The sequence below is a fragment of the Puntigrus tetrazona genome, chromosome 25 (assembly GCF_018831695.1).
Source record: "Puntigrus tetrazona isolate hp1 chromosome 25, ASM1883169v1, whole genome shotgun sequence".
Classification (NCBI taxonomy): Eukaryota; Metazoa; Chordata; class Actinopteri; order Cypriniformes; family Cyprinidae; genus Puntigrus; species Puntigrus tetrazona.
In genome coordinates this window covers 16320876-16338182 of record NC_056723.1, presented here as the reverse complement: position 1 = coordinate 16338182, position 17307 = coordinate 16320876, and the positions used below count along the sequence as shown (strand labels likewise).

General features: G+C 37.5%; 1 pseudogene; it reads right to left on the bottom strand.

The window, feature by feature from the left end:
* Positions 1 to 5550: 5550 nt before the first annotated feature.
* LOC122331310 overlaps positions 5551 to 17307 on the bottom strand; it is an 11886-nt pseudogene continuing 129 nt past the window's right edge.

Below are 17307 nucleotides of genomic sequence, written 5' to 3'. Positions count from 1 at the left end.
TAGAGAATACAGATTAGGTCTGTTGACTAAAGGTAAGTTCTGTAAAGTATAAGTAAAGTTAGTTGACTGAAGGTAAGTCTGCAGAATACAGGTAAGGTTTGTTGACTAAAAGGTAAGTCCTGTAGAGATAACATGTGTAAAGTTTGCTGAATGAAGGTAAGTGATTTAGAAAACAGGTAAGTCCTGTATGAATACAGGTACAGTTTGTTGACTAAAGGTAAGTCCTGCAGAATACAGGTGAGGTTTGTTCATTAAAGGTAAGTGTTGTAGAATGCAGGACAGGTTTATTGACTAAATGTAGGTGTTTTGGAGTTCAGATATTAGCCTTGTTGACTAAAGGTAAGTCCTGCAGAATATAGGTAAGTCTTGCAGAATAAAAATACGGTTTGTTGAGTAAAGGGTAAGTGTTTTGGAGTACAGGTAAGGTTTGTTTGAATAAAGGTAAATCCTGCAGAATAAAGGCAAGTCCTGTAAAATACAGGTAAAAGTTTCTTAACTAACTTGACTAAAGTAAGTCTGCAGAATACAGGTATGGTTTGTTGACTAAAAGGTAAGTGTTTTGGAAGTACAGATTGGGTCTGTTGACTAAAGGTTAGTCCTGTAAAGTATATGTAAGGTTTGTTGACTAAAGTGTTAAGTCTGTAGAATACAGTTAAGGTTTGTTGAATAAAGGTAAGTGTTTTAGAGTACAGGTACAGTTTTTTTGACTAAGGTAAGTCCTGCAGAATACAGGTAAGGCCTGTTGAATGAAGGTAAGTCCTGTAGAATAAATGTAAGGTTTGCTGGATGAAGGTAGTAATTTAGAAAACAGGTAAGTCCTGCAGAATACAGGTTAGAGTTTGTTAATTAAAGGTAAGTGTTTTAAATTACAGATTTGGTCACCTGTTGACTAAAGGTAAGTCCTGTAAAGTATAAGTAAGTTTAGTTGACTGAAGGTAGAAGTCCTGCAGAATACAGTTAAGGTTTGTTGACTAAAGGTAAGTGATTTAGAAAACAGGTAAGTCCTGCAGAATAAAGGTAAGTCCTGTTGAATACAGGTACAGTTTTTTGACTAAAGGTAAGTCCTGTAGAATAAAAGGTAAGGTTTGTTGAATAAAGGTAAGTCCTGTATAATACAGGTAGGGTTTGTTAAATGAAGGTAAGTGTTTTAGAAAACAGGTAAGTCCTGCAGAATAAAGTTAAGTCCTGTAAAATGCAGGTAGGTTTCTTGAGTAAAGTTAACTGTTTTAGAGTTCAGATTAGGTCTGTTGACTAAAGGTAAGTCCTGTAAAGTATAAGTAAGGTTAGTTGATCTGAAGGTAAGTCCTGTAGAATGCAGTGTAAGGTTTGTTGAATAAAGGTAAGTGTTTTAGATTACAGGGTACAGTTTGTTGACTAAGGTAAGTGTTTTAGAGTACAAGTAAGATCTGTTGAGTACAGATAAGTCCTCTAGAATACAGGTAAGGTTTGTTGACTAAAAGTAAAGTGTTTTAGAGTACAGATTAGGTCTGTTGACTAAAGGTAAGTCCTGCAGAATAAAGGTAAGGTTTGTTGAATAAAGGTAAGTCCTACAGAATACAGGCAAAGGTTTGTTGAATAAAGGTAAGTGTTTTAGAATGCAGGAAAGGTTTATTGACTAAAGGTAATTGTTTTAGAGTCCAGATACAGTTTGTTGACTAAAGGTAAGTCCTGCAGAATATAGGTAAGTCTTGCAGAATAAAGGTAAGGTTGTTGAGTAAATGTAAGTCCTTTAGAGTATAGGTAAAAGGTTGTTGAATGAGGTAAATCCTGCAGAATAAAGGCAAATCCTGTAAAATACAGGTAAAGTTTCTTAACTAAAGGTAAGTCCTGTAGAATACAGGTAAGGTTTTTTTGATTAAAGGTAAGTCCTGTAAATTATAAGTGTTGTTAGTTGACTAAAGGTAAGTCCTGCAGAATACAGGTAAGGTCTGTTGAATGAAGGTAAGTTATTTAGAAAACAGGTAAGTCCTGTAGAATACATGTAAGGTTTGTTGATTAAAGGTAAGTCCTGCAGAATACAGGTAAGGTTTGTTGAATGAAGGTAACTGTTTTTAGAGTACAGGTACAATTTGTTGACTAAAGGTAAGTATTTTAGAGTACAAGTAAGGTATGTTGATTAAAGGCAAGTCCTGTAGAATGGTAAGTTCTGTTGAATGAAGGTAAGTGATTTAGAAAACAGGTAAGTCCTGTAGAATACAGTGTACAGTTTGTTGACTAATGGTAGAGTCCTGCAGAATACAGGTAAGTTTTGTTGATTAAAGGTAAGTGTGTTAGTGTACAGATTTGGTCTGTTGACTAAAGGTAAGTCCTGTAAAGTATAAGTAAGTTTAGTTGACTGAAGGTAAGTCCTGCAGAATACAGGTAAGGTTTGTTGACTAAAGGTAAGTCCTGTAGAATACATGTAAGGTTTGTTAAATGAAGGTAAGTGATTTAGAAAACAGGTAAGGCCTGCAGAATAAAGGTAAGTCCTGTAGAAAGGTAAGGTTTTCTTGAGTAAAGTTAACTGGTTTACAGAGTACAGAAGGTTTCTGCAGTAAAGTTAACTGTTTTTGTAAGTCCTACAGATTAGGTGAATGTAAGACTAAAGGAAAAGTCCTGTAAAGTATACAGTAAAGTTAGTTGACTGAATAAAGGTAAGGTTTGTTGAGTAATCAAGTCCTGTAGAATACATGTAAGGTTTGTTGACTGAAGGTAAGTGATTTAGAATACAGTCCTGCATTATAAAGGTAAGTCCTGTAGATGTAAGTCCTGCAGAATTTTGGAATGAAGGTAAGTTGTAGAAAAAGGTAAGTGTTTTTAGAATACAGATTAGTTTGTTGACTAAGGTAAGTCCTGCAGAATACAGGTAAGGTTAGTTGAATGAAGGTAAGTCCTGTAGAATACATTAAAACCAAGTCCTGTAATGCAGTAAGTTTGTTGAATGAAGGTAAGTGATTTAGAAAACAGGTAAGTCCTGCAGAATAAAGGTAAGTAGTGTACCAGATTTGGTCTATTGACTGTAGAATACAGGTAGCAGTTTGTTGACTAAAGGTAAGTCCTGTAGAATGGCTAATGTATGAGTTTATTAGAAATGAGCATTGTCGTGATAAAAGAAGGCAGGTAAGTTCCGTTGACTAAAGGTAAGTCCTGTAGAATAAGGTAAGGTAGTGAAAGAAGTTTTTTTAAAGGAAGTAGGAGTAGATATAAACTGTGAGTTGTTATACAAAGGTAAGGTTTGTTGAATGAAGGTAAGTGATTTAGAGTACAGTAATAGGTACAGTTTGTTGACTAAAGGTAGTCCTGTAAAAGTGCAGTTTTTTTGACTAAAGTAAAGTCCTGCAGAATAAAAAAGTTTGAAGTAAAGGTAAGTGTTTTAAGAATACAGAAGTGAGGTTTGTTGACTAAAGGTAAGTCCCTGTAGAATAAGGTTAGTTAGTAAGTCCTTTGTTGAATAAAGTAATGTGTTTTAGTGTTTTGTTACAGGTACAGTTTGTTGACTAAAGGTAAAGGGATTTAGAAAACAGGTAAGTCCTGTAGAATACATATAAGGTTTGTTGAGTGAAGGTATGTGATTTAGAAAACAGGTAAGTCCTGTAGAATACAGGTACAGTTTGTTGACTAAAGGTAAATCCTGCAGAATACAGGTAAGGTTTGTTGACTAAAGGTAAGTGTTTTAGAGTACAGATTAGGTCTGTTGACTAAAGGTTAGTCCTGTAAAGTATAAGTAAGGTTTGTTGACTAAAGGTAAGTCCTGTAGAATACAGTTAAGGTTTGTTGAATAAAGGTAAGTGTTTTAGATTACAGGTACAGTTTGTTGACTAAAGGAAAGTGTTTTAGAGTACAGATTAGGTCTGTTGACTAAAGGTAAATCCTGCAGAATAAAGGTAAGGTTTGTTGAATAAAGGTAAGTCCTGCAGAATACAGGTGGTTTGTTGAATAAAGGTAAGTGTTTTAGAATGCAGAAAAGGTTTTTGACTAAAGGTAATTGTTTTAGAGTCCAGATACAGTTTGTTGACTAAAGGTAAGTCCTGCAGAATAAAGGTAAAGTTTGTTGAGTAAAGGTAAGTGTTTTGGGAGTACACATTAGGTCTGCTGATTAAAGGTAAGTGTTTTGGGAAACAGGTTAGGTTTGTTATATAAAGGTAAGTGTTGTAGAATATGGGTAACGTCCTGTAGAATATAGGTAAGGTTTCTTGACTAAAGGTAAGTCCTGTAGAATACAGCTAAGGTTTGTTGACTAAAGTAAATCCTGCAGAGTACAGGTGATGTTTGTTGAGTAAGTCTTTTAGAGTGCAGTTAAGTTCTGTAGAGTACAGGGTAACATATTTAATGTGTCTAAAAACAGTCTAAAGAGATAAAGACAGATAAAACACTTAAAACTTAAAATTAAACACAAGTGTAATCACAAACATAAATGTAACTTTATACACTATATTGACAAAAGTATTGGGTCACCCTCTTCCAATAAACAGGTTGAACTACTTTAATTTATTATTAATTTCATTATTAAATTTATTATTAAGTATGTATGTATTATTATAATATCCATGAGTACAAATCGTAATGTTAAAGCATACAATGATGTTCTAGGAATTGTGGATACATATTTTTGGACAGGACTCTAACATGACAATGCCTCTGTGTATAAAGTAGTTTAAATAAGAAATGATTGATTGAGTCAGTGTGTTAAAACTTCACTGGTCTTCATAAAGCCAAATCCCAGCTAAACACTTCTGGTGTGAGTTTAAATGTAGTCCTTGAGCCAAAAACTCATCACCAAGCACCAATGTACGTACTGGTAAACATGTACTGTACATATAGCAGTCATTTTAGACACTTCCCAAAATATCCATCTTTAATGCAACTGTTATGGAAGTGTTCCTGGAATGAACGTTACCAGTGTAAGACAAGTCTGATGTAACCTTAACTTAATGAAGTAAATAGAGCATAATCTAACGTGAATGTCAAATAACGCCGCTTCTGGTTATTTTAATGACCACAAGAACAATGTCAGAGCTGTAGCCCAAGACTGATGATACACAGGGCAATTGAGAATAGGTAACAGATCTTTATCTGGATCATTTAGATCAGTCGTGGGCTCCGTGTATCATCAGTCTGTGAGCCTAATTGATTCAGGACAGGTCCAGCTCCAGTCTACAGCCATGATCCCGGTCCATATCAGTATCATTTTCCAGAAATAAAACCAACAACTGAAAATAAACAATGTAAAAATACACAAGTCTTCAGTGTTATTTGCATATTTTAAGGTTTCCTCAGATTGATCGATTTCTTGATTTGAGAAATTCACAAAATAACAATGTCAGTTTCACACTTTGAGTTTATTCTGATTGAACTTTCATGGTATTCACAAGTTGGTCCAAGTATCTGTAAACAAAAACGTTTTTAAAAATCACATTTATATTATTTTACTTTTTAACTCTAATTCTAAAATTGAAACAATGAGGTCAATGTAATTGCAGTCTCATAGTTATGTTGGGCATATCCTACATTCACTCTTTGGTCTGCTATGTTTTAAAATCCAAATCACATTCTCTCGTGTTCATAAAAAGTGTGTAACACCCTTCCATACAGTGATCATAAAGTATGGGTAAAACTCACAAAACTTTCTCAGGGATTTGATGTAATATATGTTCCTAAAGCAGTCAGTAGTAGTGTTAAAACAGACAGGTGCTGTAGGCGGTGACTTTGTGACTGATCTCCTGGAAGCAGTTCTTCTTTCACAGCCTTCTCCAGATCCACCAGTTCATTGGCCTTGTCCTCCAGCAGCTTCTGATTTTCATCATAGTTTTTTCTCAAGATCTGAAAACACAGACATATAGTTCATTTTTTAAGCGAGAACATTTAAAATATCAATGTTTTGTTATGTTCTCTTCTAATACTTTAATTAGAGATGCGTTATTTACATACTTTTAGCAGCTGGAGTTTGTCACTGGCCTGTAGCAGCAGAGTTTTGGCTTCCTGTTGGAGTTTTTCTGCTCTTTTCTTGGCCTCTGCCACTCCTTCTGCTTTCTGTGTGATTAGCTCCTCAACACTACTGTACTTGTCCTTCAACTCTGAATCCAGATCCTGCATAAACAGTCATGTATAGTATAGGTTACAAAAACCCACAACACTTCATAGCAGATGACGTATCATATCCAGGTGATTCATGCACCTTTTGAGCTGCTCAGCAAGTGCCTTGATGCTGTCCGCCTCTTTCTCTGTGCTGTTGGCGCTGGTGGAGGTGTTGAGTGCCTTTTCTTTCAGCAAAGCTACATCGCTTTCCAACTTCAGCAGCCTTCGGTGCATGGCTACTCAGTTTTAGCTCCGAGTCCGGACGCCTCTCCGACTCCACCTTTTAAAACAAAAGAGTCACAAATGACATCAAAGATCAATTCCAAATGACTAATGACTAAAGAATGGCTAAAACGGTCCCCTTTGGAACAAATGGCCAGGAACATAAACTTCACGGAGATCAGCAGGTCTTGTTCCTTTGATGTCGCTGGCCTGTTTCAGAGCCTCGGTCACTGAACTCTGGGCGCGCTCAGCCTGCTGCAAGGCCTCCTTCACCATCTCAGCAGTGTCTTTCACATCCATCGCCTCCTTTCTGTGAAAACCAGACAATATACAAACATTTACATTCATTTCAGTTATTTTTTGTCATTTGACTGCACAGGTACTACATTTTACTTTACTGACACTCTGTTCTCCTGTTTGATAATCTTAAGTGCTTTGACACAATCTGTATTGTTAAAAGGGCTATATAAATACAGGTAACATGTTGTTCAATGAACTGGTCAGTAGGTGGCAATGCACCACACTCCACAGATATGGTACATTTAAGGAAGTGCTTCTCAACCAGAATCCCTCTCATGTTCATTTTGGGTTCTCATTCCAAAATAAAACACTTCATGACAGATTTTTCTACTAAATGTTTTTACTTTTAATTATTTGTAGGACAAAGAAGTCTTGTGTTATGCCTTAATTAAAATGCTACAGAAGACATGATATATAATATAATATATAATATAATTTTACATTTCAATGATTTAGAAAATCTTGATTTTTAACATTCTGTTTTTTTTTGTTTATAAATGCCTGAAGGCAAATACATGCCTATAATCTAAAAAAAAAAGTAATTCCATGTCATTATTATTATTAAGTTGACAATAGTGAGACTTAAAGTCAAATAATAAAATTTTTGAAGCATTAGAGGAAATGATTCCCTCCTGATTTAGGAAAAACAAAAATTAAAAGAGAAATTAAAGGAATAGTTCACCCAAAATTTAAAATTACGGCATATTTTACTCACCCTCAAGCCATTCTAAGTGTATATGACTTTCTTCTTTCAAACCAACACATAGTTTTTTAACAATTTATCCATGCTTGGTAAAGCTTGTGGATAGCGGCAATTATTTTGAAGCTCCGTAAATCTGATATATCCATCGATAAATACATTTTTAATTTTTACTATATCAGACTGTACTCTGGGACTAATGTAAATGACTGAATAGATCTCAGACCTGGCCTTGCGGGCTTGTTCCAGCAGGCTTTCTGCTCTCAGAATGTCAGCAGCGCTCTGGTTGAGGATGTCCTCGACGTCTGTCAAGCCTGCTCACGCGGTCCCTGATCTCTGCGGTCAGGTTCTGCAGCTGGGCTGGAGTGGTGGGCATCTGCATTTGCAGAACCTCATTGGCCACAGCCTCGATGCTTTCAGGTCCGCCCCATCTTCTGTAGAACCAGACAGAGCAGGAGTTCAAAATCAAGGATCTGATCATCAAAAGCAATCTATCACAAGTGTTTCTTACGAGTGAGAAAGTCTCGAATCTGTCTGATGAGTTGCCGTAGCTCCTCATTGCTTCCATCCACACGCTTTTTTGGTCTAGTTGGTTTTGCCAGCACTTCTTGAGCATTAAACTTTGCTTCATCTGCTTTTACCTTTGCCTCTGACACCTGAACACACAAATTCAAGAAATCCTTTAAGTTCTACAATGTCCCCACAAAAGCATTCAGAAGTTATCTAGTATTTAAAAGAATTTATAACCCAAAACAGCCTGGTTACAAACTTTTCTTCAAAATATCTTCCTTTGAAAGAAATTCATACAAGTTTGGAACTACTTGAGAATGAGTTTATTATGACAGGATTAAAATTTTTGGGTGAACTATTACTTTTTACAGTGAGAAGATCCAAACAGAAGCATACCTCTACAAAAATGCATGTCATATCAACATCAGATACGAGTATCAGCTGAGAAACCTCACCATTTTGGAGAGCTTGTCCACTTCCTCCATAGCGCTGATGATCTCCAGGTCAAAGTCCTTGGCTTTCTGCCAGGCGTTGTGAGCAGAGTGTGGTGAGGCCGTCACATCCCTCTCCCTCCACACTTCCTCTTTCCTTCCCCATCCACACAGCTCAGGCCTCCGCGAGAGTCGGCACAGTTCTCTGAGCCAGCTGGACTGCCACATGTCTATCCGGAGAGAGCACAAAGTTAAATCTAGCTTTAAATTTACATATGCAAAACTCACTAGCTGGGTTTTCATCCAAAGTCAAGAATTTTGAATTTAAATTGGACCGTTTCCATCCAACGAGTCAAAGAGAACAAAATTGTCACTTCCTGATAAACTAGCACTATACATCACTAAAAATGGAAGAAAATGGAAAATGGAAGAATCTACTACAGTTACTACTACAGGCATATAACTACAGTTGCAGATGCAGAATCAACTTTTTTATTGAATAATTAAAATTTAACGTTTTGAAACGAGGAATCGTGTTCACAACTTCTTATAACATGAAAGTGACATTGATTTGTTTCTGAAAACTAAACTTTGTATTATTAAAATTTAAAAAAATTAAAATTTAGATAAGCTCTTGACCATGTTCATTGATCTGTTGACCACTTTACCTTCTTGCTAAGCTCAGACAGGTCCAGAGTCTCCAGCTGTCCAGCAAGGTTGTCAGTTTCTTCTCAAACTCATCGTGTCGTTGGATGAACTCTTCTTTGGTCTGGTTCATTAAGTCTTCTGTTTCTGTCCTCAGGGTGGCAGACTGATTGACCAGGTTGTCTGGATCAATGATGGAGGCATTTGCGGATCTCCGCCATCTGGGACTGCTCATAGTATCGAGTCACACTGGCTCTGGCCCCCTGCGGATCAAACAACTTTTTGCATTGATGCATTGTGTTAAAGAAAAGGCTTTACAAGAACTTGATTGATTATTACTCACCTCGAATGTCTGAGTTCTTCACAAACTCCACCTGCTCCTGAAGGTCCTTCACCGTCTGTTCCAGTTTCTGAGCTTCTTCTTTGAGGACTTCAGTTTGGTGCCTGTGCTGTTGCTGTCGGATGATATCTCGGACAAGGTCTCCTCCGTCAGAGTTAAGGTTGGTGTTCATTTCAGACATCAAGGCACTTCAGAGAAGATATATTCAAAAGATTATTCTCATGAGAAAGATCTATGCTTGTTTCCACATCCTGAGAAAGGCGTTAACTCACGTGGCTTGTTCGAGAAGTCCTTGGATCTCGTTAGGGGCTGAGTGGCTGGATTTTGGAAGCCAGGATGTTGCGGATTGAGTTGGCACTGCTTTCAACGTTATTGATGGTAGCTTGGTAGGGTCCGGTAATGCCAGTGGCTTTGATGGTATTGACCTTCTGGACCAGTCTGTGGGTCTGGTTGGTGAGGTCGCCCACAATCACATCCCATTCAGCGAAGCACTGGTGGCAGCGCTGCGGTGTGGGAACTCACCGGTGTAGCCTCGAGCACACGTGTCACATCGAGGCCGGAAACACTTTCACACGCAAACGCAGTGACCTGTGACCTTGTTGCACTGCTGCTCATGATGCCTCTTGGGTCACAATCACATGCTGAAAATATACAGGAACATTGACGTTTAAGTATAAAGAGTACAACTAAAGCTAAATCTGTTTCTGTTAACTGAAATAAAGCTGATGTGCAGATTTTTTTGCATTTATAAAAGAGCAAAAATAATAAAACATTGAAATTATATTTAAAACAAAGAATCCAATAATTATGTGGTGTATTCTGCATAAAAGCGAAATGGTGATTTAGTAATTACAGCTGATATTAGAAAGGCTAAAAGAAATGAACCTGAGATGTTTTTAAGACTGTTCTTTGACTGGCATTTTCTGCAAACTTAGAGTGACTGTGACCTTATTAAGCTGGAGATGAAAGAGCGAGCCACAGGAATCAGGGAAGGTGGTGGGAGTGCAAGGATGAAGGAAAAGATTGTTTGCGCATTTTTACTGCTGCAATGCGAGTGTTTGGTGAACAAAGGCAATAACTGCCCCACAATGACAGACAGGAGACACTCAGCAAACACCACAGTAGGAATGACTTAGCATGAGGCCCTTAAACAAACGTGCTCCTCCACAGAACATTCTAGTTGTAACAGCCTTGTTAACCTTCATCAAGGCCATATTTTGGAATATACCTGTTTAGCACTATTCCAAAACTTATAAGCTAGCTGTCTACTGCGACAAACATACCTAATTTGAATGCTTAACACAGGCATCAACTCTTAGCATGTTGCTAAGCTAACAATAGACTACTCTAAAAATGCGTAGAAGTCACCAATATTGTGTGAAATAGTCCACTTTAATTAGATTAAACTAATTATTTTTAATACTTTTCAGTATATCAGCACAAATCATTCTGATGGTGCATTCAAGCCCTACTGAAAAGTTGGCATTTATGAGTTTTAAATTACGTTGTCGCAGTAATATGCGTTTAAATAAACTGAAAACAAAGGTTGCATTCGCGTGGTTTCTCATTCAGTAACTATGACTTTGTGGTGGTGTTTGTTTTTCAATTTGTAAATACAAAATCTTCATGGACTTCTCCATGAGTGGTGATAAAAATTAGGCCAAAACTAATTAACTTCAGGCATCTTTAAACAGCTTGCATGTTAAGCTGCTCTGTGCCTCCTTAAATTTCTCTGTAAAGATATAACAAAAACGCTGTATATAAAGCCAGATTTCATGCTTGCTCTGATCCACCACATCCCTCTCGTATCAAAGTATACAGTAGAAATTGCTGCGTAAATGCATTCATGCCACCTCTGAGCAGCATTATGCAGTCAGTTAAAGACACACAAATGCCAGTTCAGAAGCGCTTCTGTGCCACCTTTGTAGATAAATTCGCCATTAGAGGGGGCAGAGAATATGATGCTGTCTTGGTAGCTCACTGGGATTTATACCAAAGTGCAGGTCTTTACAGGCAAATAGGTAACCAGAGATCAGCACTTTTTTGACCCCGAGGAGATTTCAGGACAATACGTGTGATGCATACAATTTGTGAATGGGGATCCTGTCTGGGATGGTTCGTTTACTTAAAAACGCATTCCAGTGTGACGTGATTAAACACACATTCCACTGGAAAGACTCCTTCACCTAAGGCAGCTAATGCATATGAGGTACTAGAGATAGGGAATTATCTGGGAGGTTAATCCCTGCCATTATCCAGGGGGCCTTAGGAGGCACCGGGGGTGTTTCTTGTTGGAACAATGCCATGAATGTGACCCTGAGAAGTGAATAGAGCGTAGGAGCTTTTGTATGTGGTGACGGGAAGTATTTAGTAGTAATTGTCACAAAAATGCTAGAATAGGCTTTTACTGCCAGAGGAACACATCTGGATTTTATTGTTTACAAGCCAGCTTGAGAATTGCATGAACCTTTGAAAAGCAGAGCTAAAATAAACAAGATTCGATGCAGTGCAGTGTGTTTGTGTATTTAGCAGTCGTTTACATAGACATATATGGCTAAGGCATGGGGTGTAAAACATATATTACGCAAAATTAGAAGGAGAACCACTGTCTCCCAGACTGAAACCACTCGAGAGGTACTTCTGTAATAACAAAGTCCATTTTACTGCTGTTAAACATTCATGACGATGTTAACAAGCTATTGGAAATATGCCTTAAAAAATGCACCAACTTCTGGGTTGGTAATATATTTGCCAGATTTGTGTAAACAGTAACCAGCCATGAGAGCAGTTGCAGCTGCATGACCAATATCAATTTTTTATCAATGAATGTAGTCTTAAGCAGTAACTTTGAATTTAACTGTCAATAGGTTTTCACTTATGTTTTATATATGGTTGTCAAAGATATGGTTGTCTCATACAGTAATAAGTAAGTAAGTGGTGCATAGGTGAGCACGCTGATTTCTGCGCTGGCATGGTTGGTGGCTGTTAAGAACTGTTTCTGATTGACTAAAGGACTTTTCTTTGCATACCGGGTCTGAAATTCTCAATAACAATTAAATAAGTGTAATCACGTTTACACATTGCTTTTGGATTTGGATCAGGTTAGATTTTCTGCCTTTCGCATCTGTAGCATACATTTTGACAGGAAAAGATGATGAATACAAAAAAGCGCGCATCACGAAAATTTCAGTGTGCAATGACCTTAAGTCTAATACTGTAAAAGGTTTCAACTCAAAACAAAAGCTCAAATCTAAACTACGCTCTGACGGTTTGCGTGCACATATCTGCACCCCTGAATATATGTATCCTTTCCATCTGTTTTTCATCACCACGCAGATAAAGTTGTGTAAAAATGCATGAGAGGAAACGTCACTTCTTGAACACAACTATGTCTGGCTATCTTTTCTTTCACAAGGGCTTTTAGAGTTTGTTTTAACTAATTTGTTTGGTTTAACTTTTAGTCTTTAAGACTAGATCCACCACAGGGTAATTTTACCTATTGTTGTAATTCAAATATAAGTAACACATTTTCAATAAAACATCTCCCAGTCATTGATAACAATAACGCATTCTACTACAGTGGTGGGCACATTTAAATTTCTACTAATTATACAAAAGTTTAGCAACAACCTATAAAACCTCTGAGGAAATCAGTTTGTGGTTGGACAGAGCGTAAAAGATTTCACAAGCTTATCGAAGTAGTATTTAACAGGAAAGCACATAAAGCGGAGCTCAAGCTGAACAAATGCTCGGTGCGCACTGAGGGGGTGAGTCAACAGGAGGTTATAGAGGGTAACTGGATCTTAGAGGAACACGGGGGCTTCCTGCTCTGTCAGGACTCTGCAAACAAACGCAGGGTGTGGGGTGGAACAGATCTGTGTCAGCAAAGCGCTTCATCAGCCCAAAGAGAGTCCGAAACCTGCGCTGCTTGAGACCAAATGGCTTAAAGGGAAAAGTTTGTGCATAAAAAGCATTTGACTATCTTCACGTCCTTCAAGACTTGTGTGGCTGTGTGAGAATGTTACTTATTGGAAATCTCTTTCACCATGTAGAAGTAGAGGAAATGCAGATGCTGTGTCATATTTCACACGTCGTTCTTGAGAATGAGATTTTAATTGGGCTGAGATTGCTCTAATAAATGTGTCACGATGTTCTTGAAGGAGATCGTCTGACTTTTCTTGGGTTCAGGACCTCAAAAGCGCCAGAACTATTCTTCAAATAGATTTCTAAAGATATGGTCCGCACAGCCATGAGATACAGTCAGAGAGAGGACAAAGCCTCTTTTCTGAGGAGGAGCGCTGCAGCAGACTCAATGGCCCCATCAGGGAAGCCCACGAATACAAAGGTGCATTGTGGGAGTAGAGAGAGAGGTATTGTGAGGTTTGGACAGATCCCCATGAGCTCGTCATGGTCCTGCACATCTGGGGCGAATCTTTCTGCTAGACATTCCTACAGAGTCGGGCTGTCGACTGAATTTATGGTGTAGGGTATTGGAAGAGCATTTTTGCAATGTCAGCAAAGCGAGTTGCATTTATGGGAGTTTATTCAATGTTCGGCAGTGATCGTTTAAATGTAAGATTTATCACATTTTATTGATGTGAATTTTTGTATGGGAATACAAAATAATCGTTTTCAGATTGCTGTCATACTGAAGACTACATGGGTGGGGAAAATAATATAATAATTAGTCATGTCAAAGAATTAATTTACAATTAACATGTTTTGTTTACATAATATATGTGCGTGTATTTATTATTGCTTATTATGTATATATAAATACATTCACATATACAGCATAGATTTCTGATATATTTATATATTTCTATTTAAATTTATTTACATGCATGGTTGTTTAGTTATATTATATACATAATAAACACAGTACACACATATGCCACGTAAACAAAAACATTTGCTTTTTTGATTAATCAAAATCATTGTTTGACAGCGCTAATAAAAAAATACAAAAAACTACATTACCGTTATTATTAATTATATACTACTAATAATATAAACATATTTTTTTTTACTTTGTGTCTTTGTATATATTTAAAATACTTATATAACTTAAATATAACAATACCATACAAAAGCTGAAAAAAAAGGTAAGAATATTTATGTTTTTCAAAAAGATGCTCATCAAGGTTTTATTACTTGATCAAAAATGCAATAATATTTTGAATTTTTATTTTAATTTAAATAACTATATTCAGTTTGATTATGTTTTAAAATGCAGTTTATTTTGCATGCAGGAATATATTTTTTATAAGACCTAACCCCAACATCTGAATAATAATATAATATTAAAGCAGGTATCACAGCCAACTTGTCTTAATATTAAAAAAACAAATAACAATGTAATAAAATAATATTCTGGTTTCCTTAGAGATACATTACATTTGCATTGCAAACTATTATCATAACTGAGCGGCTCATTTACTGCACTGATATTTTTCAGTTTTCCAAACTCACCGTGACATTTGACCTCAGGGTTTCCCCAGAACAGCTCTCGACACTCTCGACAGGTTCTGCCTCCCAACCCGGGTTTACAAGAGCACTGGCCCATGATCTACATCACAGGGAATAAAAGCACAGATTCATCCATGCACTTTATTAGGATCCCCAACCCTGACATGTCAGCGGCAGCATAAGCGGCACGTACCTCGTTGCAGGACAGAGCCGGAAAGAGTGTTGAGGTCGCAGTCGCAGGCCTTCCGCAGCCGTTCCGCTGGCCATGTTCCAGGTGTCCGGAGCGCACTGATCGCAACGCGTGACCCACAACAGGAAGACACTGGCACTGACCGCTGCTCAGCTCACAGCTGCCCAGTTACCCGGAGAGGTGCACGCCTCCAACCGTGCCCATGTGATTACACACACACTCTGAGAAAGACCACGACTACGCATTAGGAACACAGCGGCATAGGGATAGTGCACTGCAAAAATTGTTTTCAAGACTAGATTTTTTTGCCAAAATATATAAAAAAATCCTAAATTAAGAAGATTTATTTAGTCTTGAGAGTTTTTACTAAGCTAAATAACCTGCCAATGGGGTAAATAACTTTTTGAAAGAAATAATTTGGGTAGATTGGTAAAATGAACTTTATCTAGACCTTTTAATCGTGCATGCTATTTTTAACAATAGTGCATTTATTTGACCCAAACATACAGCAAAAACTGATATTCTGAAATATTTTTTACTATTGAAAATAACTGTTTTCAGTTTGAATATTAATTAATAACGTACAAAAAAAATATAAAATGTAATTTATTTCAGTGCTGAATTTTAGCATCATTACTCAGTCACATGATTCTAGACGTCATTCTAATATTTGGATTTGGTACTCAGAAACGTTTATTATTATTATTATGTTAAAAAAAAGCTGAGTTTTCAGGTTTCTTGAAGAACAAAAGTTCGGAAGAATAGAAGAATAGCATTTATCTGACATAAAGACATTTATAATTTTAGTAAATATTTCTATCATCACTTATACAAAATTTAGAGGAATAAATTATGTTTAAAAATATATTTGCATAGAAAGCAGTTATTGTAGATGTTTAAAAAAAATATTGCTTCTGCTGTGTTTTTGGATCAAATAAATACAGGTTATGAGCCAAAATATATAATAAAAATGTTTGGATCACATTTTCTAAACACATTTGTAAACACAGTATTAAAGCACAGATTTCCTGAAGAACTTACTCCTGCAGCTCTGGGTCAGTGCGTTGCCGTAATAGCCCGATCTTGCAGCGGTCACAGCTTTCACCTCGCTGTAGTAAAGGCATTTGAGACAAGCGCCCGTTCTAGCATCGCAGGACTCGGTCCGTCATGTCGATGTTGTTGTTGCACTAGACAGGGCCGGCATTCTCCGCCCCCACCTCATTGTGCGGTTTTCGTAATAACCAGGGGCGCATTCTTCACACCTGGCACCTCACGGGTGACACCAGACGGTGAAGTGTGCTGAATTACAGCTTCGCACGGTAATAAATTACATATTACATATTACAAGACAAAATATCACATACACTGTCATTCACTATTGTTTTTTTTTTTTCATTTTAAAATCAGAACTGTTTTCTATTTGAATATATATTGCATTGCTGTGATCAAAGCTAAATTTTCAGCATCATTACTCCAGTCTTCAGTGTCACATGATCCTCAGAAATCCTCCAGAGATGCTGATTTGATGCTCAAGAAAAACTATTATTATTATTAAATATTAAATAATATTATTATTTATTATTAAATAATAAAATCAAGCATGCTACAATGATTTCTGAAGGATTTAGTAGATTTGATCACAATAAATTATATTAAAAATTACATATATTTTAGATTATTACACATTATATTTGAAAACAATTTTAATTAAACTATATTCAAAGGAAAACAGTTCTTTAAATATTACTTTTATACTGTATTTTAATCAAATAAATGAGGCCTTAGTAAATGTAGCATAAGAGACTTCTGTCAAAAACATAAATCTTTTTCCAAGCGTTTGACTGTTACAGTAAAGCTATATGACATATTCCAACATGTGTCGCGATGCAGAAATGTGTGGCGCATCCTGGACAGATGCTCTTATAAATCAAATACCACGTCTGCTGGTTACAGCTATGTCCTGGTTGCAGGCGCCAGGAAGCACCTGGTTGGAGTCGAGGCTTTTTATAATGCGTGCGGAGAACTGTCTGCCGCTTTGCGGACCGTCGGACACATGCAGGGGCGGCGGTGGTCTCAGAGCCCAGGACAGGGTCACCCGTAATAGCCGATATAAACGCACTGCGGAAGAGATTTTATAAATGAAAGGCTGCTTGCAGTACACGCCGACCTATCAAGATAATTGTGCATGGAGACCCGGTGACCGACCTCTGCGCAGTTGTGTCCAGTGGTGTGGTCGGCAGGACAGACACTGTCCGATGGCGGGTCACACTGCTCCGCGTGGCCATTACAGGTGCAGAGCGACAGTTTGGGAATCCCCAGTCCCGGCAGACAAGCGGTCACACTGCCGCCCGTATGCCCGGGAATACACCGCGCGACCGGTGGCCTCGTGGCAGAAGAGGTGGGCCGGACCCCTCAGGACTGCGGTACATGCTAACCAACGAGAGAC